At 38.7% G+C, this 26,973-nt stretch overlaps 1 pseudogene; it reads right to left on the bottom strand.

The window, feature by feature from the left end:
• Positions 1-4,143: 4,143 nt before the first annotated feature.
• On the bottom strand, positions 4,144-26,188 carry LOC110928388 (annotated as a pseudogene).
• Between the last annotated feature and the right edge of the window lie 785 nt (positions 26,189-26,973).

Here is a 26,973-nt window from a genome sequence, read left to right as displayed (position 1 = left end):
GAAAAAGCCTTTAACCCCAAAGTTAAACACATCTTTGGTAAAATGATTGACAAAAAGGTCAAAGGGGTTAAAGAGTTCTACGAAAAGAAGTTGGAAGGTAAGAAATCGAGTGTGGATAACTCGGTATCACCCAAAGCTGGTCAGGCTTGGGTGGACATATTCTTTGATTAAAAACCTGACTTGCCGGAACTCCCAGGTTGGTAAGTCTGGAGTAGGAATCGGCATCTTTCTTGAGAAATCCACGAAAAGTGATTTCGTTCTACAAGTGGTAAATAAGGGACATTAAGTTGTACTTGATTTTCTACAAGTGGTTTTATTCTTAAAAGTGTCATACTCTAACCTACAAGTGATTAAAAACAATGTGATGAATTGATCCCCATTTTACAAGTGGTATCAATTAAACTTATTTTCTGGAAAAACCATTTTCATCAAAACAAACTTAAGTGTTTTGAAATCTAAATGGGAAAATAGTTTGTTGTAAGGGGGAGTTCTGATTGTTTATGCCAAGTGGATGGCGAATTGAAGCGATTCACATCAAGTTGTCATTTTACTTGTACAGTTGGTTTTCAATTTTTTCTTTAAATGTGTTTGCATTTTAGGGGGAGTAAGAATTTTCAGAAAATCCAAAAACATTAGAAAATTTGAAAAAGCCAAAAACATGATAAAAAAAAAACAAAATGAGTTTTGTAGTATAAAAGAGGAAATGATAGTACATCAGTGGATTATCACAACACGCTAAAGAATTGGAAAGTCAAAATGTGATAAACAATCTCATTGCGGATGTGCAAGTAGGTTTTTGCACATTTAGTAGATTGTGACGAGATATAAACCTAAATTTCAAACTTGCTTATCTCGTGGGAAACATTTCTTAGATATATGGGTAACCCCCGAAATCTTGTTTGAAAGGTCCCTCTTTCTGAGATACTAGGTCTTTATACTCAGTGATATCTGGGGTATTATCCCGGGACTTCTGATTTTGTGGAAGCAATGGCCTAGTCCCTGTATAATACTTTGCATTTGCTTGAAATATAGCGCTGCCCTCAGTACAAAAAATGATGAAACATTGAAAAATGCTAATAATGTGCTGTTGAAGAAAAGATTCTCTAAAGGGAACACACCAAAAGTCGAGCCGTCATCTCTCTGCGGAACGGAAGTTCTAACCTGAGCTCTCACGGTCTCGCATTTAACCCTTTTACAGATATCATCTAGGTATACTCACCTGTAAGACTGAATATTGGGATCTGGATACAGGAGTATATTCAAGTGGTGGGACACGCGAATAAGTTTAAGTGCTTAAAACATTAATCTCGTATCTCGAAACAATTGAACTTTGTGTGAAAATTTAAGTGGATCAGTATACTGACAATCTAAGTGAATTGTTTAGAACTTAAAATGTAAAAAGCTTAACGGTGTTAGTGATTTATCTCAAAAACTGATATGATCCTCTTACACAAACTCACAAATATATTGTCTGTAAATATCTCTTTACTGCATTTCATATAAAAATTTTCAAAAAGATTTTAGGTGTGTTTTAGCATAAATTTTGAAAAATTCAAAAAGATTTTCGACAACTGATGTTGAAGAGCTGATTTTCAAAATTCCAAGTGCTATACATGACGAACAGGTTTGGGAGGAGTTTGTGTGTGTTTGTTTTCAAGTGATGATCAGAAGATTTTAAATGATAATATTTTGAAAGTTTTTCTTGCAATTGGTTCATCAGGAATTCATATTCTAAAATCATTCTTGAATATTTGTAATTCTACAAGTGGTAAGCGGAGAACTTAAATTTGTCAAAATTATAAATTTGTGAAATTTATTGTGAGGTAGAGTTTGTACAGGTATGGATAAGAGTTGGGTTAGTCGATCCTGAGGAAAGCCAGGATTTTGATTCTGAATAGAGAGCCATGTTACAATCCTGATCCTGTGAAAGCCAGACCACGATCCCGAGCACAAACTAAGGGGGAGTCTGCAAGCAAAGAGGAGTCTGTAGATTGTAGAGCCAAGTTCAGATCCTGAGGTTCATGCAATATTGATGATGAATGATGAACTTAAGAAGTCAAGAGATCTGATCAAAAGAATTAGAAAGCTTGAGAGTCAGATTGCGATTTTGGGATTGTTTGAAGATGTAGAGAGAAAGATTTGAGGATACTTTACAGTGTCAGATTCTTCAAAAGAGCCCGAAGACTGATAAAGATTGAAGGTCAAAGACTCGACAGACTAAATAGTCGTCAACATTCGAGGGGGAGTCTGTTAGTGCATGCGTCTGTCAACTTCGTCTTGTATCGAGTCTTGTACTAAGAATGTTAGATCAGGGCACGTAGTTCGAGATAATAGGTAATTTCGCTTGAAATAGGTAATTCCGCTTGGAATGAACATGAGTAATTCCGCACAAGATTTTCATGTAATTCCGTACGGAATTATAATTCCGTGTGAGATGATTTCGCTTAGAACATGTTCAAGCGGAATTAGATCACTATATATAGGGTTCAAGAGAAATCATTTGTAATAGTTCCGGTCAGTGTAACGAAGTGCTGCCGAAGTGTCGTCTCGCTGTAATTTGTCATCAAATCAATCATACGACAGTTTAAAGTGTGTATCTTGCTGAATTAAGCTCAGTACGACTGTTTCCGCCTTTCGTACTGAGTATAAACTCTTCTGATTGACTAGTTCAGGTCCGAAAACGATCCTGCACCTTCACATATTGGAAGGATTTTGAATTCCTTTAGTTAAAGGAATTTGAATGAATTCATGCCTAATTCCAATTCCAATTCCATTGTCAACCAAACACATGAAGATTGGAATTAGGATTCCAATTCCATCAAATTTTGTGAACCAAACATCTTAAGATATGGAATTCAAATTCCAATTCCCTTAAATTCTTTTGAATTCCTGCGAACCAAACGCCCCCTGAGGGTATAAAGGGTATCGTTAGAAAGATATAAAGGGTATTGTGCTTTAGAGAGTTGTACATGATGCTTTAAAGGTGTTTTAAGTATAGTGGCAAATTATCTTAAGTTGTTCTTGCAGTATGCTTTATAATATAGTATAGAGTAATGAGATCAAGTAATAAATGAATTTTAACTTTATTAGCACAACTTTTATCACATATTAAATTTGCAAGATAAGTAATGTAGGTAATGGTTGGTCATTCAACACTCATTAGTTTACCTAATTATATTGTCACTGAAAGAAAATAGGAGTTATATTGAACAGATATATTGTCTAGCATGTAATGTGTCTACTGAAAAACAACCAATAAAATTCCAGGTACTTTGTACATTGAACTTCAGAGATTAAAATTGTCAAGTTGGCCTTTAATCCAACAGCTTCTCTTTCGTCTGTCCAAACATCCAGCTGACCCAATTATATATCATTCATGAGCACAAAAAAAATAAAAATAAAATAAAATAATCCAGAATATCCTAAGGAGGCAAAACCGCTTCACATATATTATTGTAATATTCCTGTTAATGTAATCATGTTTAACGCACGTTAAAAATGGACTAAAACATGTTTGCGGGTTAACCTAGCCCATACCAAAAAGTTACCCATTTGAGCAAGTACACAACTCGTTTGACCCACTCCTTATACCGCTTCTGGTTGGTGTCAGACTGCCTTCATAAATTATTATAAGTAAAATCTTTAGTGATATATGTGGGTATGAATAAGAATCTCAATAGATGCATCAACAATATATTATAACAGATCATAAAATAATCTGTTAACACACATGAAGCTGAAACATAAACAGATACCTAACAGGTAGGCTCGTTTTAAAGCCGAATTTGGGTAGCCTCAACAAATGTTAACAAATCTGGGCAACTGTCTTCAATCTTCAACAAAAAAAGATCAATTAGACCATCTCATTTGATTTTTCAACATCATCCGACGGGAACCGCATCTGGAACTCCAACCACCGAGATCTGATCATCATCAATTTAATCATCTTCTCAAAAACTCACTCTTATCGAACGGTTTCAGTTCACTGTTCACTCTGTATTCTTAAGAATCGTTAAAAACAAATAAAATTAACCACTCAACCGCATCATTTTGAAAATTAATCAATCAAAATCAATATATTGATGCAAAAAACCTAGAACACTCATCGATAAATTTAAGACGATTGGGTATAGATTTTGAAGATCAAATCGTATTCAACATGAACAAATTATTTATACTGAGATCTGAACAGGCAAAATTAACGATTGAATCACATAATTTTGAGAATGAATCAATTGATCGATGAACATTCATTGATGATATTTCTTGTCGAGACCGATCTGGCGTAGTGTAGTTGAGATAGAACTAGCGAGCTATCGCAACCTGAAGAATGAATATTCAAACCAATTTTTGAAAATTTTCTTATATGTAACTAATTAACCTTTGGCGACACGTATAGAAACAAAAATGAATTCGAGATTAGGAGAAAACTTACAGCTTTTCTGACTCTCTCAGAGACATGGAAAACCGCTTTAAGATGATCATGGTGTAGGTTGTGACACCTGTGTCACCGCGACCATCAAACAAATACCAAGCCAATGAAATATTGTATTTCATACTTGGGATCTTGTACAAATATGTGTATCTTTTGCACATATTAATTCTTGTTCAATTTCAAACTTTATATCGCTTTCTGGAGAATTATACGCAAACTGGTGCGTAAATGTACTCGGTTTAATGCGACAAATACTCCGGAACATCAACATATACTCAACATACCTTAAATAACCTTTACATAACTTAGAAATAAGTTTTGAAGGTTTTGGTATAGCAAAAAACAAGTTAATTCGCTTACAGGGACTAAACTTGACAAACTGCAAAAGTATGCCAATTTGAACTGTAACGAACATTCCGGAACATGTCCATAAGTTAAACATACCTTAAATATCCTTTACATAGCTTAGAAATAGGCTTTGAGGTGTTTGGCATGCTAAAACAAACTTTTGGATCATTCAGGGACTAAAAGTGTCAAAAAGTGCACAAGTTTGCACTTTCGCGCATAACTTACGTTCTGAATACATCCGGACATCCAAAAATTTATGTAAGCATCCTTATATTATGCCTTAGTGTTTGGCATGAGAAAAATCCGTTCGTCACGTCATTTGGATCGTTTTTCGCGCTTATGCGCATTCCGTCGTAATTAAGCGAACATCGCGTTCGTACGACCAAACGAACCAACATCCGACATATTTTTGGGCATGTTTCATGTCCACAATGTTTAGACATCATTTTAGGGCCTTAAAGTTGGCTTTACAGGCCTTGGAAGGGCTGAAAATGGCTTAAATACGCAACAGGGACCAAAAGTGTAAATTCTGCAAGTGGTGCAGATCAGAGGACTTCAGGCGGCCCGCGTAAAGATTGCCCAAATCCTTACGCGGGGCGCGTGAGACTGTCAGACAGAAAATATATTGCATTTAATGCAGTTTGGCCTTTCGTTCGATCAAGGGGCAATGCCCTTTCACCCAATCAGGAGCCAAGAGCCAATATCTGACTTACCACAATATTTTGACAAGTGTACGCTCGAGATCGCGGCACGATATTCGATAAACGATCCTAACGGTTCCACTTTTCCTATAAATACCCCCCCCCCCTTTGTTCCAAAAACCCACAAGAATCAGATCTAAAGCTCTAAGTTGGAACCATTGTTTCATACCTGAGCTATTTGATCTAGATTAGCACTCGAGGACCCTCCGTAAGTCTTCTTTCGCTCTTTTATTCGCTTTTCGAGTCCGAAAGTCAACGTTTTGTTGACTTTCTGCATTGACCAGCTTATGGTCGATGCGAAGTTCATGGAACTTCATAACGTGAGCGTGATCACGATGGTTATGGTCCGTAGTGACCATACCTACTGATTACCCCATTATCTAGGCTCAGTGACGAGTCGTAGTTTCGGCCAAAATGCGCATTCTTGCGTATTTTGTAACCAAACTACTCGTGAGCATCAAAGCCGTTTGTTTTGATGCCAAACCTGTTTTCTAAACTTAGTTAAGCATGTTCTAACATGCTTAGCTCGTCACGTTTAGTATATTGCTTATATAGGGTCGTAAGGTAAGCGATCTAAACCATCGCTTATACTTTCGAACCCGACCCATTTGGTCGATCTTTAGGATCCGACCAAACATATTAGGTGACCATAGCTATAACCTTCCGAGGTTGTACCTTGTGGTCGCAATGTTAGGCGTTCCATACGCGTTCTACGCGAATGACGCGTTAGGGTGGCATAAGCTACCTCAACGGGTCGTGATGGACCGTAAGCACTTAGGTTAAGTTTCATTTTAGTATGTAGGCTTTGTTAAACCATATTACACGAGTCTCCATACTCGTTTGGTTTTCGAACCCGCGTACTGTCCGATCCTTCCGATTTGGTCTGGTATATTAACATAAGCTACCTATTAGGTGCCGTTGGTATTCCGTGATCTTTAGCATTATCTGGTTATTATACAAGGAACTCAAAGCAATCTCAGGTGAGTACATTGAACCCCTCTTTTACTGTTTTCCAAACTGTTTTGGGGTGAAACACATGTGCCTACTTGCTACTTTTATGCTTTCCGGTTTTCACATCATATACTGCTATGTTCGATAGTACATATATAGTACATAATTTCATTGTGTTTATGCTATGTATGCCCATTGTGTGCGTACTTAGTACATTGCTTTACATCACATTTCATGCTACGTACGCCCATTGTGTGCATACGTAGTACATTGTTTCACATTGCATATCTGTTGCATATGCTCATCCAGCATATGAACACATTATTCTACATTTTGAACCGTTGTACTCTACAATACATTTCATGCTACGTACGCCCATTGTGTGCATACGTAGTACATTGTTTCACATTGCATATCTGTTGCATATGCTCATCCAGCATATGAACACAGTATACTACATTTTGAACCGTTGTACTCTACAATACATTTCATGCTACGTACGCCCATTGTGTGCATACGTAGTACATTGTTTCACATTGCATTTCTGTTGCATATGCTCATCCAGCATATGAACACATTACACTACATTTTGAACCGTTGTAACCATTTGACTATGTGAACCATCTTACCCCTTTGATTTCATGAACCGTCTGTAACCATTGAACCGTGTAAACCAGTTGTATCCGTTGACATGGATTACATTTGACAATAGACATTTGACTATACATGAACATTTCTACCGTTGTTAAACATTTCATCTTGATGGTTTGGTTTGAGTAAGTAATTTAAGTAACGAGGCATGTGTAATATGATACAAGCATGGTGGATACGCCGCTGGTACTTCCTATATATAAGTGTTTGTATGGTATTACATATCGTAGCGTTATTTGAATCATTTCAATTTGAAACATAGAACATTTTATACAAATAACACGCTTTTCACAAGACATTGATTTACAAACAACAAATCTTATACAAACTCTTTTTTTACATGGTTATTCAGTTAACCATGCATTGTTCTCTTATTTATACATATCATTTGATCTTACCGTTTTTCAAATGATTTACAAGACAAAGCAAAATACGAGGTTCATGACTAAACATTTTCTCAAACTCAAGTCATGAATTCCGTTTTCACAAAACCAATGTATCTCACAGGCATTTTTATGCTGACGTACCTATTTTCACATGTGTTTTCAGGAGATGATGCATAGGACTTATCAAGACATACTTAGGCGGACCTGTGCCTTAGTGACTTAAAACGAGACAAGAACTAGTTAATTTATGTTATGTACACTTTGATTCTTGTTTAGACAATGTAAACTTTCATGTTTGATTTATAAAACGAAACTTCATTTGCCATGGATTTGAAACAATTGATTCTGTTACGACACTCCCCGACGTTTCCGCCACGTTTTGTATGTTCTACGTGGTCGGGGTGTGACAGAAAAGATGGTATCAGAGCCAATGGTTATAGGGAATTAGGTTATTAGTAATGCTTTGACCTAGTCTATAACCTTCCTAGGAACCTAACGCGAGTTTACTTGCGTTTAGTCACAAAACAATACCGTCACCTACCCTTAGGCGACGACCACAACAAGAACATAAATTTCAAAACCGCCTTGAAAGCTAATCATCTGTTCTAGGATGATTGATTACTAGGTTTTGAACCCTCTATTGTAAGGTTTTGAACCCTTTGTTATAAGGTTTTGAACCCCTTTGAATTTTCAAAACTCCCGTCAAAGTTTTGGGTCCTAAATAGTGTGAACACGTGCGAACTGGAAGGGTGAATGCCTGTACCCTGGGTTTTCTGTCTAAGGTTAGAGTGTTCGTACAAATCCGCATAATCGGACCAGTCACTCTTACCTGGGAACTCTTGGGGTGAGTGTCCACTTATAGGCGAGCATGTCTTCGCGATACACTATGAGGATCTATTTGCTTTGATTCAGCCCTGGTGTTGTTTGTTTGCTTCATGATTCAAACAAGTGACCATCAACCGTGATTATGGTCAGTGATTGTAACATCCTATTCTTACCCAATACCATTTTATTTGTTTCCTTTCATGTTTTCCTCTTTTAGAATGCCTCCTCGACGCGAACACCAGATAGCAACTGCCGAGCTGGCAGAAATTATTGCGCAGCAGATGGCTGCTCAATTCCCAAATCTCTTTGCTCAATGGAACCAAGCCAACAACAACAACAATGGTACATGCAATTTCAAGAACTTTAACTCGGCTAAACCACTCAAGTTTAGTGGTTCTGAGGGAGCAACTGGGCTTCTCCAATGGTTCGAGAGCATCGAGAATACCTTTCGCCACGTGCAGTGTCCGGAAAATCGCAAGGTCGAGTTTTCTTCAAGTGTGTTTCAGAAGAGGGCTCTTACATGGTGGAACGGGGTAATGAGAGACCGTGGTGTAGATGTTGCTCTAGCACAAACATGGGCTGAACTGAGAGCACTTATGATGAGAGAGTTTTGTCCTCGTCATGAACAACGAGCGTTGGAGAAGGAGTTTGATGATTTGAAACAAGATAGTGGCGAACACAGGGCATATACTGATAGGTTTGAGGAGTTGAGTCTACTTTTCCCGACTATGGTCGCCCCACTCGACAAGGCTACCGAAAGGTACATCGACGGCCTGCCTGACTCGATACAAGACATTGTCACTGGTAGCAACCCTACCACACTCCGTCAGGCCATTGAGCTATCTGCAACCTTGACTGAATCGCAGATCAGAAAGCATAAACTTTTTCGAAAAGGTGACAAGAAATCGGCCGGGGAATCGAACCCAATCGAGGAATCAAAGACCATGGATGAAAAGACTGAATCTCCTAAGAAGTCAAGGAAGTGAAAGGCTTCTCAGAACTTCGCCGTGGTCGCTCACAATGGTCAAGCCGTCCCCAACCAACCAGCTCAACCCCCTGCTAGAAAACCATACAATGGAACTGCACCCTTGTGCAACCAATGTAGCCTCCATCATCACGCCAATGTACAGTGCCGCAAATGCCAAACTTGTGGACTCATAGGCCATACAACAAGAATCTGCCCAGCTGCAGCTGCACCAAACCAAGCTGGCAACAATCCCGCTCAAGGTCGTTTCCTACCAGGTTCTTGTTTCAACTGTGGCGAGATGGGTCATTTCCGAAGAAATTGCCCGAAGCTTGCTAATGCAAATCCAGCACAAGGATGATCACCCGACTGACTAGAAGACAACATCGTTTAGAAATAATCATGTCTTATGTATTAAGTTTCTTTTGTTGTCAAGATCCAATGTCACACCCCGACCACGTAGAGCATACAAAACGTGGCGGAAACGTCGGGGAGTGTTGTAACAGAATCAATTGTTTCAAATCCATGGCAAATGAAGTTTCGTTTTATAAATCAAACATGAAAGTTTACATTGTCTAAACAAGAATCAAAGTGTGCATAACATAAATTAACTAGTTCTTGTCTCGTTTTAAGTCACTAAGGCACAGGTCCGCCTAAGTATGTCTTGATAAGTCCTATGCATCATCTCCTGAAAACACATGTGAAAATAGGTACGTCAGCATAAAAATGCTTGTGAGATACATTGGTTTTGTGAAAACAGAATTCATGACTTGAGTTTGAGAAAATGTTTAGTCATGAACCTCGTATTTTGCTTTCTCTTGTAAATCATTTGAAAAACGGTAAGATCAAATGATATGTATAAATAAGAGAACAATGCATGGTTAACTGAATAACCATGTAAAAAAAGAGTTTGTATAAGATTTGTTGTTTGTAAATCAATGTCTTGTGAAAAGCGTGTTATTTGTATAAAATGTTCTATGTTTCAAATTGAAATGATTCAAATAACGCTACGATATGTAATGCCATACAAACACTTATATATAGGAAGTACCAGCGGCGTATCCACCATGCTTGTATCATATTACACATGCCTCGTTACTTAAATCACTTACTCAAACCAAACCATCAAGATGAAATGTTTAACAACAGTAGAAATGTTCATGTATAGTCAAATGTCTATTGTCAAATGTAATCCATGTCAACGGATACAACTGGTTTACACGGTTCAATGGTTACAGACGGTTCATGAAATTGAAGGGTTAAGACGGTTCACATAGTCAAATGGTTACAACGGTTCAAAATGTAGTATAATGTGTTCATATGCTGGATGAGCATGTGCAACAGAAATGCAATGTGAAACAATGTACTACGTATGCACACAATGGGCGTACGTAGCATGAAATGTATTGTAGAGTACAACGGTTCAAAATGTAGTGTAATGTGTTCATATGCTGGATGAGCATATGCAACAGTAATGCAATGTGAAACAATGTACTACGTATGCACACAATGGGCGTACGTAGCATGGAATGTATTGTAGAGTACAACGGTTCAAAATGTAGTGTAATGTGTTCATATGCTGGATGAGCATATGCAACAGTAATGCAATGTGAAACAATGTACTACGTATGCACACAATGGGCATACATAGCATGTAATGTAAAACGATGTACTAAGCACGCACACAATGGGCATACATAGCATGAAAATGTAATGTAGAGTGTTGTGCTAAGTATGCACACGATGGACATACATAGCATAAACACAATGAAATCATGTACTATATATGTACTATTGAACATAGCAAGTATATGATGTGAAAACAGGAAAGCATGAAAGTAACAGATAGGCACATGTGTTTCACCCCAAAACAGTTTAGAAAACAGTAAAAGAGGGGTTCAATGTACTCACCTGAGATTGCTTTGAATTCCTTGTATAATAACCAGATAATGCTAAAGATCACGGGATATCAAACGGCACCTAATAGGTAGCTATGTTAATATACCGGACCAAATCGTAAGGATCGGATAGTACGCGGGTTCGTAAACCAAACGAGTATGGAGACTCGTGTAATATGGTTTAACAAAGCCTACATACTATAATGAAACCTAACCTAAGTGCTTACGGTCCATCACGACCCGTTTAGGTAGCTTATGCTACCCTAACGCGTCGTTCGCGTAGAACGCGTCTGGAACGCCTAACATCGTGACTACAAGGTATAACCTCGGAAGGTTATAGCTATGGTCACCCAATGTGTTTGGTCGGATCATAATGATCGACCAAATGGGTCGGGTTCGAAAGTATAAGCGATGGTTTAGATCGCTTACCTTACGACCCTATATAAGCACTAAACTAAAAGTGACGAGCTAAGCATGTTAGAACATGCTTAACTAAGTTTAGAAAACAGGTTTGACATCAAAACAAACGGCTTTGATGCTCACGAGTAGTTTGGTTACAAAATATGCAAGAATGCACATTTTGGCCGAAACCACGACCCGTCACTGAGCCTAGTTAACGTGGTGATCAGTAGGTATAGTCACTACGGACTATAACCATCGTGATCACGCTCACGTTATGAAGTTCCATGAACTTCGCATCGACCATAAGCTGGTCAATGCAGAAAGTCAACAAAATGTTGACTTTCGGACTCGAAAAGCGATAAAAGAGCGAAAGAAGACTTACGGAAGGTCCCCGAGTGCTAATCTAGATCAAATAGCTCAGGTATGGAACAATGGTTCCAACTTAGAGCCTTAAGATCAGATTTTGTGGGTTTTTGGAACAAAGGGGGGGGGGTATTTATAGGAAAAGTGGAACCGTTAGGATCGTTTATCGAATATCGTGCCGCGATCTCGAGCGTACACTTGTCAAATTCTTGTGGTAAGTCAGAACTTGGCCCTTGGCTCCTGATTGGGTGAAAGGGCATTGCCCCTTGATCGAACGAAAGGCCAAACTGCATTAAATGCAAAGATTTTTCTGTCTGACAGTCTCACGCGCCCCGCGTAAGGATTTGGTAAATCCTTACGCGCCCCGCCTAAGGTTCCCAGATCAGAATTTACAATTTTGGTCCCTACACTTCTGAAACACGTATTTTGGCCCATTTTTGGCACGTTTAAGCCCCGTTAACCTCATTTCAAGGCTCTAAGATGAAGTTAAAGTGTAGGGGACATGAAATATGCTCAAAAATATTCCGGATGTCGGTTCGTTTGGCCGTACGATTGCGATATTCGCTTAATTACGACGGAATGCGCATAAGCGCGAAAGACGATCCAAATGACGCGACGAATGGATTTTTCTCATGCCCAATACTAAGGCATAATATAAGGATGCTTACATAAATTTTTGGATGTCCGGATGTATTCAGAACGTAAGTTATGCGCGTAAGTGCAAACTTGTGCACTTTTTGACACTTTTAGTCCCTGAATGATCCAAAAGTTTGTTTTAGCATACCAAACACCTCAAAGCCTATTTCTAAGCTATGTAGAGGATATTTAGGGGATGTTTAACTTATGAACATGTTCCGGAATGTTAGTTACAGTTCAAATTGGCATACTTTCGCAGTTTGTCAAGTTTAGTCCCTGTAAGCGAATTAACTTGTTTTTGCTATACCCAAGCCTTCAAAACTTATTTCTAAGTTATGTAAAGGTTATTTAAGGTATGTTGAGTATATGTTGATGTTCCGGAGTATTTGTCGCATTAAACTGAGTACGTTTACGCACCAGTTTGCGTATAATGCTCTAGAAAGCAATGTAGAGTTTGAAATTGAACAATAATTGATATGTGCAAAACATACACATATTTATACAAGATCCCAAGTATGAAATACAATATTTCATCGGCTTGGTATTTGTTTGATGGTCGCGGTGACACAGGTGTCACAGTCTCCCCTACTTTAGGAAATTTCGTCCCGAAATTTATTCGTAGGAGTCTATTTGTGAATTTGCCAAATAACCACCAATGATATGTAAGGCAATATCTTGTCATTTCCTTAACGGTCATTCTTCCGAAACGAAAATGAACAGACGGGTCATTTTCAATGGTTACTTCATCAGAATTGGAAATGAAGGGTTACACAACGGATATTCATTTCCTCAACGGATAATCTTCAGAAACGAAAATGAACAAATGGGGTCATCTTCAATGGTTGCTTCCTCAGAGTTGGAAATGAAGTATTACACAACGGATATTCATTTCCTCGACGGATAATCTTCAGAAACGAAAATGAACTAACGGAGTCATCTTCGACGGTTGCTTCCTCAGAGTTGGAAATGAAGGATTACACAACGGATATTCATTTCCTCAACGGATAATCTTCAGAAACGAAAATGAACAAACGGAGTCATCTTCAACGGTTGCTTCCTCAGAGTTGGAAATGAAGGATTACACAACGGATATTCATTTCCTCAACGGATAATCTTCAGAAACGAAAATGAACAAACGGGGTCATCTTCAACGGGTATTCTTCAGATTTGGAAATGAAGGATAAACGGATATTCATTTCCTCAACGGATAAATCTTCAGAACGAAAATGAACAAACGGAGTCATTTTCCTCGACGGGTATTCTTCAGATTTGGAAATGAAGGATAAACGGATATTCATTTCCTCAACGGATAAATCTTCAGAACGAAAATGAACAAACGGAGTCATTTTCCTCGACGGGTATTCTTCAGATTTGGAAATGAAGGATAAACGGATATTCATTTCCTCAACGGATATTCTTCAGAAGTGAAAAATGAATAGCTAGTTCATTTTTCCTCAACGGATGCTTCATCAGAATTGGAAATGAATAGGGTTAACTCTAGACACATGACAGAACTTGCTGTGATTTCTGTGCACTAAATTCCATAATTATGTATGCATCCATAATTACGTAATCCCTTGTACAGTCCGCACAGTTTGTTTTGTAATGTTTTGGGGAAGGATATCAAACTTGTGACGAGGGTGACTAGACTTCCATCGGTTCCTTTTAATTAGATCGACAGGGGATCCTCTTGGTTAGGCCACCAAGGAGTCCTTTCAGCTATATCATCACATGATATCCCTAACCAGATTTTTGGATGAATCTGTTTAGCTAGACCACTCAAGGGGTCTAATTATGAAGTAGTACTTTATAATCCGAGGGACTTAACTATAACATAGAAGTCCATTGAGGATTTTAAGTAATACCTTTGGGCATCCTACTATGAATCTCTTGTACACGGATATGTAAGATTCTACGAAGATTTGGATAACATAATTTGGATCACACAACAATACATAAGGAAACACATAAGCACATAGTCACATAATTGTTTAATTTGATCATAATTTGTTATTAACTTGTTATCGATTGAATACGGATATGGAAACCTGTCGATGGATCTCAATGTTCACTGGAATCTATCTGAGAAGATAGAAAGATCTCCCAAAATTTGATTTTTGATTACAAGGAATCACCACATTCGAATGAAGGTATACAACAATTAAAGACTTACGGGAAATTCCTAGGTACCCTATTAAGGATTTATAGTGGTACCTTGGGTATTCGTCTTGTGTTGTAACCTGCGCCTTGTACTTCGTTTCCTTAGAATAAACGGGTACTTAGGAATCCCGTGGAAGACGCAAGCGATTATAGAATGGGAGAATTTTGGGGGTAGTTTGTTCTTCAAGGAATACGGTTCCTTGATTGTCGGTATTGCAAGGGATATGTCGTTTATACATGCAACCATCGAAATACATTGCAATGTAAATGAAAGATTTATTTATAAACAACGATATCAACTGTTCCTTGGATCTTGACAACAAAAGAAACTTAATACATAAGACATGATTATTTCTAAACGATGTTGTCTTCTAGTCAGTCGGGTGATCATCCTTGTGCTGGATTTGCATTAGCAAGCTTTGGGCAATTTCTTCGGAAATGACCCATCTCGCCACAGTTGAAACAAGAACCTGGTAGGAAACGACCTTGAGCGGGATTGTTGCCAGCTTGGTTTGGTGCAGCTGCAGCTGGGCAGATTCTTGTTGTATGGCCTATGAGTCCACAAGTTTGGCATTTGCGGCACTGTACATTGGCGTGATGATGGAGGCTACATTGGTTGCACAAGGGTGCAGTTCCATTGTATGGTTTTCTAGCAGGGGGTTGAGCTGGTTGGTTGGGGACGGCTTGACCATTGTGAGCGACCACGGCGAAGTTCTGAGAAGCCTTTCGCTTCCTTGACTTCTTAGGAGATTCAGTCTGTTCATCCATGGTCTTTGATTCCTCGATTGGGTTCGATTCCCCGGCCGATTTCTTGTCACCTTTTCGAAAAAGTTTATGCTTTCTGATCTGCGATTCAGTCAAGGTTGCAGATAGCTCAATGGCCTGACGGAGTGTGGTAGGGTTGCTACCAGTGACAATGTCTTGTACCGAGTCAGGCAGGCCGTCGATGTACCTTTCGATAGCCTTGTCGAGTGGTGCGACCATAGTCGGGCAAAGTAGACTCAACTCCTCAAACCTATCAGTATATGCCCTGTGTTCGCCCCTATCTTGTTTCAAATCATCAAACTCCTTCTCCAACGCTCGTTGTTCATGACGAGGACAAAACTCTCTCATCATAAGAGCTCTCAGTTCAGCCCATGTTTGTGCTAGAGCAACATCTGCACCACGGTCTCTCATTACCCCGTTCCACCATGTAAGAGCCCTCTTCTGAAACACACTCGAAGAAAACTCGACCTTGCGATTTTCCAGACACTGCACGTGGCGAAAGGTATTCTCGATGCTCTCGAACCATTGGAGAAGCCCAGTTGCTCCCTCAGAACCACTAAACTTGTGTGGTTTAGCCGAGTTAAAGTTCTTGAAATTGCATGTACCATTGTTGTTGATGTTGGCTTGGTTCCATTGAGCAAAGAGATTTGGGAATTGAGCAGCCATCTGTTGCGCAATAATTTCTGCCAGCTCGGCAGTTGCTATCTGGTGTTCGCGTCGAGGAGGCATTCTAAAAGAGGAAAACATGAAAGGAAACAAATAAAATGGTATTGGGTAAGAATAGGATGTTACAATCACTGACCATAATCACGGTTGATGGTCACTTGTTTGAATCATGAAGCAAACAAACAACACCAGGGCTGAATCAAAGCAAATAGATCCTCATAGTGTATCGCGAAGACATGCTCGCCTATAAGTGGACACTCACCCCAAGAGTTCCCAGGTAAGAGTGACTGGTCCGATTATGCGGATTTGTACGAACACTCTAACCTTAGACAGAAAACCCAGGGTACAGGCATTCACCCTTCCAGTTCGCACGTGTTCACACTATTTAGGACCCAAAACTTTGACGGGAGTTTTGAAAATTCAAAGGGATTCAAAACCTTATAACAAAGGGTTCAAAACCTTACAATAGAGGGTTCAAAACCTAGTAATCAATCATCCTAGAACAGATGATTAGCTTTCAAGGCGGTTTTGAAATTTATGTTCTTGTTGTGGTCGTCGCCTAAGGGTAGGTGACGGTATTGTTTTGTGACTAAACGCAAGTAAACTCGCGTTAGGTTCCTAGGAAGGTTATAGACTAGGTCAAAGCATTACTAATAACCTAATTCCCTATAACCATTGGCTCTGATACCATCTTTTCTGTCACACCCCGACCACGTAGAGCATACAAAACGTGGCGGAAACGTCGGGGAGTGTTGTAACAGAATCAATTGTTTCAAATCCATGGCAAATGAAGTTTCGTTTTATAAATCAAACATGAAAGTTTACATTGTCTAAACAAGAATCAAAGTGTGCATAACATAAATTAACTAGTTCTTGTCTCGTTTTAAGTCACTAAGGCACAGGTCCGCCTAAGTATGTCTTGATAAGTCCTATGCATCATCTCCTGAAAACACATGTGAAAATAGGTACGTCAGCATAAAAATGCTTGTGAGATACATTGGTTTTGTGAAAACAGAATTCATGACTTGAGTTTGAGAAAATGTTTAGTCATGAACCTCGTATTTTGCTTTCTCTTGTAAATCATTTGAAAAACGGTAAGATCAAATGATATGTATAAATAAGAGAACAATGCATGGTTAACTGAATAACCATGTAAAAAAAAGAGTTTGTATAAGATTTGTTGTTTGTAAATCAATGTCTTGTGAAAAGCGTGTTATTTGTATAAAATGTTCTATGTTTCAAATTGAAATGATTCAAATAACGCTACGATATGTAATGCCATACAAACACTTATATATAGGAAGTACCAGCGGCGTATCCACCATGCTTGTATCATATTACACATGCCTCGTTACTTAAATCACTTACTCAAACCAAACCATCAAGATGAAATGTTTAACAACAGTAGAAATGTTCATGTATAGTCAAATGTCTATTGTCAAATGTAATCCATGTCAACGGATACAACTGGTTTACACGGTTCAATGGTTACAGACGGTTCATGAAATTGAAGGGTTAAGACGGTTCACATAGTCAAATGGTTACAACGGTTCAAAATGTAGTATAATGTGTTCATATGCTGGATGAGCATGTGCAACAGAAATGCAATGTGAAACAATGTACTACGTATGCACACAATGGGCGTACGTAGCATGAAATGTATTGTAGAGTACAACGGTTCAAAATGTAGTGTAATGTGTTCATATGCTGGATGAGCATATGCAACAGTAATGCAATGTGAAACAATGTACTACGTATGCACACAATGGGCGTACGTAGCATGGAATGTATTGTAGAGTACAACGGTTCAAAATGTAGTGTAATGTGTTCATATGCTGGATGAGCATATGCAACAGTAATGCAATGTGAAACAATGTACTACGTATGCACACAATGGGCATACATAGCATGTAATGTAAAACGATGTACTAAGCACGCACACAATGGGCATACATAGCATGAAAATGTAATGTAGAGTGTTGTGCTAAGTATGCACACGATGGACATACATAGCATAAACACAATGAAATCATGTACTATATATGTACTATTGAACATAGCAAGTATATGATGTGAAAACAGGAAAGCATGAAAGTAACAGATAGGCACATGTGTTTCACCCCAAAACAGTTTAGAAAACAGTAAAAGAGGGGTTCAATGTACTCACCTGAGATTGCTTTGAATTCCTTGTATAATAACCAGATAATGCTAAAGATCACGGGATATCAAACGGCACCTAATAGGTAGCTATGTTAATATACCGGACCAAATCGTAAGGATCGGATAGTACGCGGGTTCGTAAACCAAACGAGTATGGAGACTCGTGTAATATGGTTTAACAAAGCCTACATACTATAATGAAACCTAACCTAAGTGCTTACGGTCCATCACGACCCGTTTAGGTAGCTTATGCTACCCTAACGCGTCGTTCGCGTAGAACGCGTCTGGAATGCCTAACATCGTGACTACAAGGTATAACCTCGGAAGGTTATAGCTATGGTCACCCAATGTGTTTGGTCGGATCATAATGATCGACCAAATGGGTCGGGTTCGAAAGTATAAGCGATGGTTTAGATCGCTTACCTTACGACCCTATATAAGCACTAAACTAAAAGTGACGAGCTAAGCATGTTAGAACATGCTTAACTAAGTTTAGAAAACAGGTTTGACATCAAAACAAACGGCTTTGATGCTCACGAGTAGTTTGGTTACAAAATATGCAAGAATGCACATTTTGGCCGAAACCACGACCCGTCACTGAGCCTAGTTAACGTGGTGATCAGTAGGTATAGTCACTACGGACTATAACCATCGTGATCACGCTCACGTTATGAAGTTCCATGAACTTCGCATCGACCATAAGCTGGTCAATGCAGAAAGTCAACAAAATGTTGACTTTCGGACTCGAAAAGCGATAAAAGAGCGAAAGAAGACTTACGGAAGGTCCCCGAGTGCTAATCTAGATCAAATAGCTCAGGTATGGAACAATGGTTCCAACTTAGAGCCTTAAGATCAGATTTTGTGGGTTTTTGGAACAAAGGGGGGGGTATTTATAGGAAAAGTGGAACCGTTAGGATCGTTTATCGAATATCGTGCCGCGATCTCGAGCGTACACTTGTCAAATTCTTGTGGTAAGTCAGAACTTGGCCCTTGGCTCCTGATTGGGTGAAAGGGCATTGCCCCTTGATCGAACGAAAGGCCAAACTGCATTAAATGCAAAGATTTTTCTGTCTGACAGTCTCACGCGCCCCGCGTAAGGATTTGGTAAATCCTTACGCGCCCCGCCTAAGGTTCCCAGATCAGAATTTACAATTTTGGTCCCTACACTTCAGAAACACGTATTTTGGCCCATTTTTGGCACGTTTAAGCCCCGTTAACCTCATTTCAAGGCTCTAAGATGAAGTTAAAGTGTAGGGGACATGAAATATGCTCAAAAATATTCCGGATGTCGGTTCGTTTGGCCGTACGATTGCGATATTCGCTTAATTACGACGGAATGCGCATAAGCGCGAAAGACGATCCAAATGACGCGACGAATGGATTTTTCTCATGCCCAATACTAAGGCATAATATAAGGATGCTTACATAAATTTTTGGATGTCCGGATGTATTCAGAACGTAAGTTATGCGCGTAAGTGCAAACTTGTGCACTTTTTGACACTTTTAGTCCCTGAATGATCCAAAAGTTTGTTTTAGCATACCAAACACCTCAAAGCCTATTTCTAAGCTATGTAGAGGATATTTAGGGTATGTTGAACTTATGAACATGTTCCGGAATGTTAGTTACAGTTCAAATTGGCATACTTTCGCAGTTTGTCAAGTTTAGTCCCTGTAAGCGAATTAACTTGTTTTTGCTATACCCAAGCCTTCAAAACTTATTTCTAAGTTATGTAAAGGTTATTTAAGGTATGTTGAGTATATGTTGATGTTCCGGAGTATTTGTCGCATTAAACTGAGTACGTTTACGCACCAGTTTGCGTATAATGCTCTAGAAAGCAATGTAGAGTTTGAAATTGAACAATAATTGATATGTGCAAAACATACACATATTTATACAAGATCCCAAGTATGAAATACAATATTTCATCGGCTTGGTATTTGTTTGATGGTCGCGGTGACACAGGTGTCACATCCAAGGAACAGTTGATATCGTTGTTTATAAATAAATCTTTCATTTACATTGCAATGTATTTCGATGGTTGCATGTATAAACGACATATCCCTTGCAATACCGACAATCAAGGAACCGTATTCCTTGAAGAACAAACTACCCCCAAAATTCTCCCATTCTATAATTGCTTGCGTCTTCCATGGAATTCCTAAGTACCCGTTTATTCTGAGGAAATGAAGTACAAGGCGCAGGTTACAACACAAGACGAATACCCAAGGTACCACTATAAATCCTTAATAGGGTACCTAGGAATTTCCCGTAAGTCTTTAATTGTTGTATACCTTCATTCGAATGTGGTGATTCCTTGTAATCAAAAATCGAATTTTGGGAGATCTTTCTATCTTCTCAGATAGATTCCAGTGAACATTGAGATCCGTCGACAGGTTTCCATATCCGTATTCAATCGATAACAAGTTAATAACAAATTATGATCAAATTAAACAATTATGTGACTATGTGCTTATGTGTTCCCTTATGTGTTGTTGTGAGATCCAAATTATGTTATCCAAATCCTCGTAGAATCTTACATATCCTTATACAAGAGATTCATAGTAGGATACCCAAAAGTATTACTTAAAATCCTCAATGGACTTCTATGTTATAGTTAAGTCCTTTGGATTATAAAGTACTACTTCATAATTAGACCCTTGAGTGGTCTAGCTAAACAGATTCATCCAAAAAGCTGGATAAGGATATCATGTGATGATATAGCTGAAAGGACTCCTTGGTGGCCTAACTAAGAAGATCCCCTGTCGATCTAATTAAAAGGAACCGATGGAAGTCTAGTCACCCTCATCACAAGTTTGATATCCTTCCCCAAAACATTACAAAACAAACTGTGCGGACTGTGCAAGGGATTACGTAATTATGGATGCATACATAATTATGGAATTTAGTGCACAGAAATCACAGCAAGTTCTGTCATGTGTCTAGAGTTAACCCTATTCATTTCCAACTCCGATGAAACAACCGTTGAAAATGATTCCGTTTAGTTCATTTTCGTTTCTGAAGATTTATCCGTTGAGGGAATGAATATTCGTTGTGTAATCCTTCATTTCCAACTCTGATGAAGCAACCGTTGAAAATGATTCCGTTTAGTTCATTTTCGGTTCTGAAGATTTATCCGTTGAGGGAATGAATATCCGTTGTGTAATCCTTCATTTCCAACTCTGATGAAACAACCCTTGAAAATGATTCCGTTTAGTTCATTTTCGTTTCTGAAGATTTATCCGTTGAGGAGATGAATATCCGTTGTGTAATCCTTCATTTCCAACTCTGATGAAGCAACCGTTGAAAATGATTCCGTTTAGTTCATTTTCGTTTCTGAAGATTTATCCGTTGAGGGAATGAATATCCGTTGTGTAATCCTTCATTTCCAACTCTGATGAAACAACCGTTGAAAATGATTCCGTTTAGTTCATTTTCGTTTCTGAAGATTTATCCGTTGAGGAGATGAATATCCGTTGTGTAATCCTTCATTTCCAACTCTGATGAAGCAACCGTTGAAAATGACTCCGTTAGTTCATTTTCGTTTCTGACGATTTATCCGTTGGGGAAATGAATATCCGTTGTGAAATCCTTCATTTCCAACTCTGATGAAGCAACCGTTGAAAATGACTCTGTTAGTTCATTTTCGTTTCTGATGATTTATCCGTTGGGGAAATGAATATCCGTTGTGTAATCCTTCATTTCCATTTCTGAAGAATACTCGTTGAGGAAAATGACTCCGTCTGTTCATTTTCGTTTCTGAAGAATGACCGTTAAGGAAATGACAGGATATTGCCTTGCATATCGCTGGTGGGTATTTGGCAAAGTCACAAATAGACTCCTACGAATAAATTTCGGGACGAAATTTCCTAAAGTAGGGGAGACTGTGACACCTGTGTCACCGCGACCATCAAACAAATACCAAGCCAATGAAATATTGTATTTCATACTTGGGATCTTGTACAAATATGTGTATCTTTTGCACATATTAATTCTTGTTCAATTTCAAACTTTATATCGCTTTCTGGAGAATTATACGCAAACTGGTGCGTAAATGTACTCGGTTTAATGCGACAAATACTCCGGAACATCAACATATACTCAACATACCTTAAATAACCTTTACATAACTTAGAAATAAGTTTTGAAGGCTTTGGTATAGCAAAAAACAAGTTAATTCGCTTACAGGGACTAAACTTGACAAACTGCAAAAGTATGCCAATTTGAACTGTAACGAACATTCCGGAACATGTCCATAAGTTAAACATACCTTAAATATCCTTTACATAGCTTAGAAATAGGCTTTGAGGTGTTTGGCATGCTAAAACAAACTTTTGGATCATTCAGGGACTAAAAGTGTCAAAAAGTGCACAAGTTTGCACTTTCGCGCATAACTTACGTTCTGAATACATCCGGACATCCAAAAATTTATGTAAGCATCCTTATATTATGCCTTAGTGTTTGGCATGAGAAAAATCCGTTCGTCACGTCATTTGGATCGTTTTTCGCGCTTATGCGCATTCCGTCGTAATTAAGCGAACATCGCGTTCGTACGACCAAACGAACCAACATCCGACATATTTTTGGGCATGTTTCATGTCCACAATGTTTAGACATCATTTTAGGGCCTTAAAGTTGGCTTTACAGGCCTTGGAAGGGCTGAAAATGGCTTAAATACGCAACAGGGACCAAAAGTGTAAATTCTGCAAGTGGTGCAGATCAGAGGACTTCAGGCGGCCCGCGTAAAGATTGCCCAAATCCTTACGCGGGGCGCGTGAGACTGTCAGACAGAAAATATATTGCATTTAATGCAGTTTGGCCTTTCGTTCGATCAAGGGGCAATGCCCTTTCACCCAATCAGGAGCCAAGAGCCAATATCTGACTTACCACAATATTTTGACAAGTGTACGCTCGAGATCGCGGCACGATATTCGATAAACGATCCTAACGGTTCCACTTTTCCTATAAATACCCCCCCCCCCTTTGTTCCAAAAACCCACAAGAATCAGATCTAAAGCTCTAAGTTGGAACCATTGTTTCATACCTGAGCTATTTGATCTAGATTAGCACTCGGGGACCCCCCGTAAGTCTTCTTTCGCTCTTTTATTCGCTTTTCGAGTCCGAAAGTCAACGTTTTGTTGACTTTCTGCATTGACCAGCTTATGGTCGATGCGAAGTTCATGGAACTTCATAACGTGAGCGTGATCACGATGGTTATGGTCCGTAGTGACCATACCTACTGATTACCCCATTATCTAGGCTCAGTGACGAGTCGTAGTTTCGGCCAAAATGCGCATTCTTGCGTATTTTGTAACCAAACTACTCGTGAGCATCAAAGCCGTTTGTTTTGATGCCAAACCTCTTTTCTAAACTTAGTTAAGCATGTTCTAACATGCTTAGCTCGTCACGTTTAGTATATTGCTTATATAGGGTCGTAAGGTAAGCGATCTAAACCATCGCTTATACTTTCGAACCCGACCCATTTGGTCGATCTTTAGGATCCGACCAAACATATTAGGTGACCATAGCTATAACCTTCCGAGGTTATACCTTGTGGTCGCAATGTTAGGCGTTCCATACGCGTTCTACGCGAATGACGCGTTAGGGTGGCATAAGCTACCTCAACGGGTCGTGATGGACCGTAAGCACTTAGGTTAAGTTTCATTTTAGTATGTAGGCTTTGTTAAACCATATTACACGAGTCTCCATACTCGTTTGGTTTTCGAACCCGCGTACTGTCCGATCCTTCCGATTTGGTCTGGTATATTAACATAAGCTACCTATTAGGTGCCGTTGGTATTCCGTGATCTTTAGCATTATCTGGTTATTATACAAGGAACTCAAAGCAATCTCAGGTGAGTACATTGAACCCCTCTTTTACTGTTTTCCAAACTGTTTTGGGGTGAAACACATGTGCCTACTTGCTACTTTTATGCTTTCCGGTTTTCACATCATATACTGCTATGTTCGATAGTACATATATAGTACATAATTTCATTGTGTTTATGCTATGTATGCCCATTGTGTGCGTACTTAGTACATTGCTTTACATCACATTTCATGCTACGTACGCCCATTGTGTGCATACGTAGTACATTGTTTCACATTGCATATCTGTTGCATATGCTCATCCAGCATATGAACACATTATTCTACATTTTGAACCGTTGTACTCTACAATACATTTCATGCTACGTACGCCCATTGTGTGCATACGTAGTACATTGTTTCACATTGCACATCTGTTGCATATGCTCATCCAGCATATGAACACAGTATACTACATTTTGAACCGTTGTACTCTACAATACATTTCTTGCTACGTACGCCCATTGTGTGCATACGTAGTACATTGTGTCACATTGCATTTCTGTTGCATATGCTCATCCAGCATATGAACACATTACACTACATTTTGAACCGTTGTAACCATTTGACTATGTGAACCATCTTACCCCTTTGATTTCATGAACCGTCTGTAACCATTGAACCGTGTAAACCAGTTGTATCCGTTGACATGGATTACATTTGACAATAGACATTTGACTATACATGAACATTTCTACCGTTGTTAAACATTTCATCTTGATGGTTTGGTTTGAGTAAGTAATTTAAGTAACGAGGCATGTGTAATATGATACAAGCATGGTGGATACGCCGCTGGTACTTCCTATATATAAGTGTTTGTATGGTATTACATATCGTAGCGTTATTTGAATCATTTCAATTTGAAACATAGAACATTTTATACAAATAACACGCTTTTCACAAGACATTGATTTACAAACAACAAATCTTATACAAACTCTTTTTTTTTACATGGTTATTCAGTTAACCATGCATTGTTCTCTTATTTATACATATCATTTGATCTTACCGTTTTTCAAATGATTTACAAGACAAAGCAAAATACGAGGTTCATGACTAAACATTTTCTCAAACTCAAGTCATGAATTCCGTTTTCACAAAACCAATGTATCTCACAGGCATTTTTATGCTGACGTACCTATTTTCACATGTGTTTTCAGGAGATGATGCATAGGACTTATCAAGACATACTTAGGCGGACCTGTGCCTTAGTGACTTAAAACGAGACAAGAACTAGTTAATTTATGTTATGTACACTTTGATTCTTGTTTAGACAATGTAAACTTTCATGTTTGATTTATAAAACGAAACTTCATTTGCCATGGATTTGAAACAATTGATTCTGTTACGACACTCCCCGACGTTTCCGCCACGTTTTGTATGTTCTACGTGGTCGGGGTGTGACATAGGTGGCAAAGTATCTTGATCTTGAATCACAAGTTACAGAAAAATGAGTCATATATTTACCGATCAATAGTAAATAGAGATGAAATGTGGATTACCAGCAACTCCATTGGAAGAGATTCAAGCCTGGACTCATAATCGGATCGATCCACTTTAGGAAATGGATCACGTGGTGTCTTAGGTGTTCTCGATAACTTATTCTCCTTGTGCACATCAAGTGGTCCAACCACATTACTATATCTGAACTTTTCAGGTGATAATATTACATGGCTGTCATACTCATATTTATTCTGAAACAAAGTGACGCGCTGACTATTCTCTGCATCCATAACATCAACCTTCTTCTTCCCGTTCGATGCTGACGCCTTGCTATTACGAAGCTGAGCAAGCGCACCTGGCTTCAAATACTTGTTTGAAGCATGTACGCGTTTCTTCTGCTTTGAAGTCTTTGACATTTTCTCTTTAGGTGACACTTTCCCCATTCTATCAGTTCGTTGTTTCCTCTACTGCTGCTCAAATCCAAACATATCAGATCTAGAAGACACAACCAGTGTACCTACATTAATGTAATCACATCGGGTGGCTTTGCATTCGGGTCAAGTTTCAGGTTTTGGATAAAAATGAACAGCCCTACAGACACAGATCGTCTTTGTCAAATACCATAATAATAAAACCATTGTGAAGGCCAACATAAGAAGAATCACATCCACAATAACTTGACATAACACTGACTTGTGGGTATTGACCTGATCATTGTAACCTCCGCGAGCCGATTCCCAATCTACAGAAGCAGATAGATGCTTATAAAACTTCACACAAAATAAAACGGGCCAAGTCAGCTTTCTCAACTTCCATGTCATTAGCCTCATGTATCGAATTCGCCACATCAGCAGCTTGTTTCTTCGAGCATGCCGATGACAGATGACCTCTTTCACCGCATTCATAGCATTATCTCCTTGTTAACTTACCATCACTAACAATATGTAACGGGTTGAATAGATAAAATTTAAAGAAAAAAAAGGAAGTCTTCAAATAGGTCTGAAAATTTAAATCGGTCAAGGGTGACGAAAATGTTTCTTTTTATGCATAAAAGTTAAAAATGTCTTTGCATAAAAGTTAAAAATGTCTTTTGATTCTACCGAACTGTTTTGATTGTATTAAAATTATGTGTTTTGACCCGTTACAACACCTGCGAGTTTGTTACTGCAACGACACCGAGCATATTAGGATATATATTGCTAAGAGTATTATTATTTCCTATTTTGATTTCCTTTTGTTGCTGAAGGTGAGAATTAGGAGATGAAATAATGTTTGATTCAGATTTTGCCTTGAGGAACTTAAATAAATGGCAGGCTAATTTAATGACATAAAATGGAAAACTGACCTAAGCAA

This window comes from Helianthus annuus, chromosome 7, assembly GCF_002127325.2.
Source record: "Helianthus annuus cultivar XRQ/B chromosome 7, HanXRQr2.0-SUNRISE, whole genome shotgun sequence".
In the NCBI taxonomy this organism is placed as follows: Eukaryota; Viridiplantae; Streptophyta; class Magnoliopsida; order Asterales; family Asteraceae; genus Helianthus; species Helianthus annuus.
Note: the sequence above shows the minus strand (reverse complement) of the source record. Positions and strands in the feature narration are given on the sequence as shown.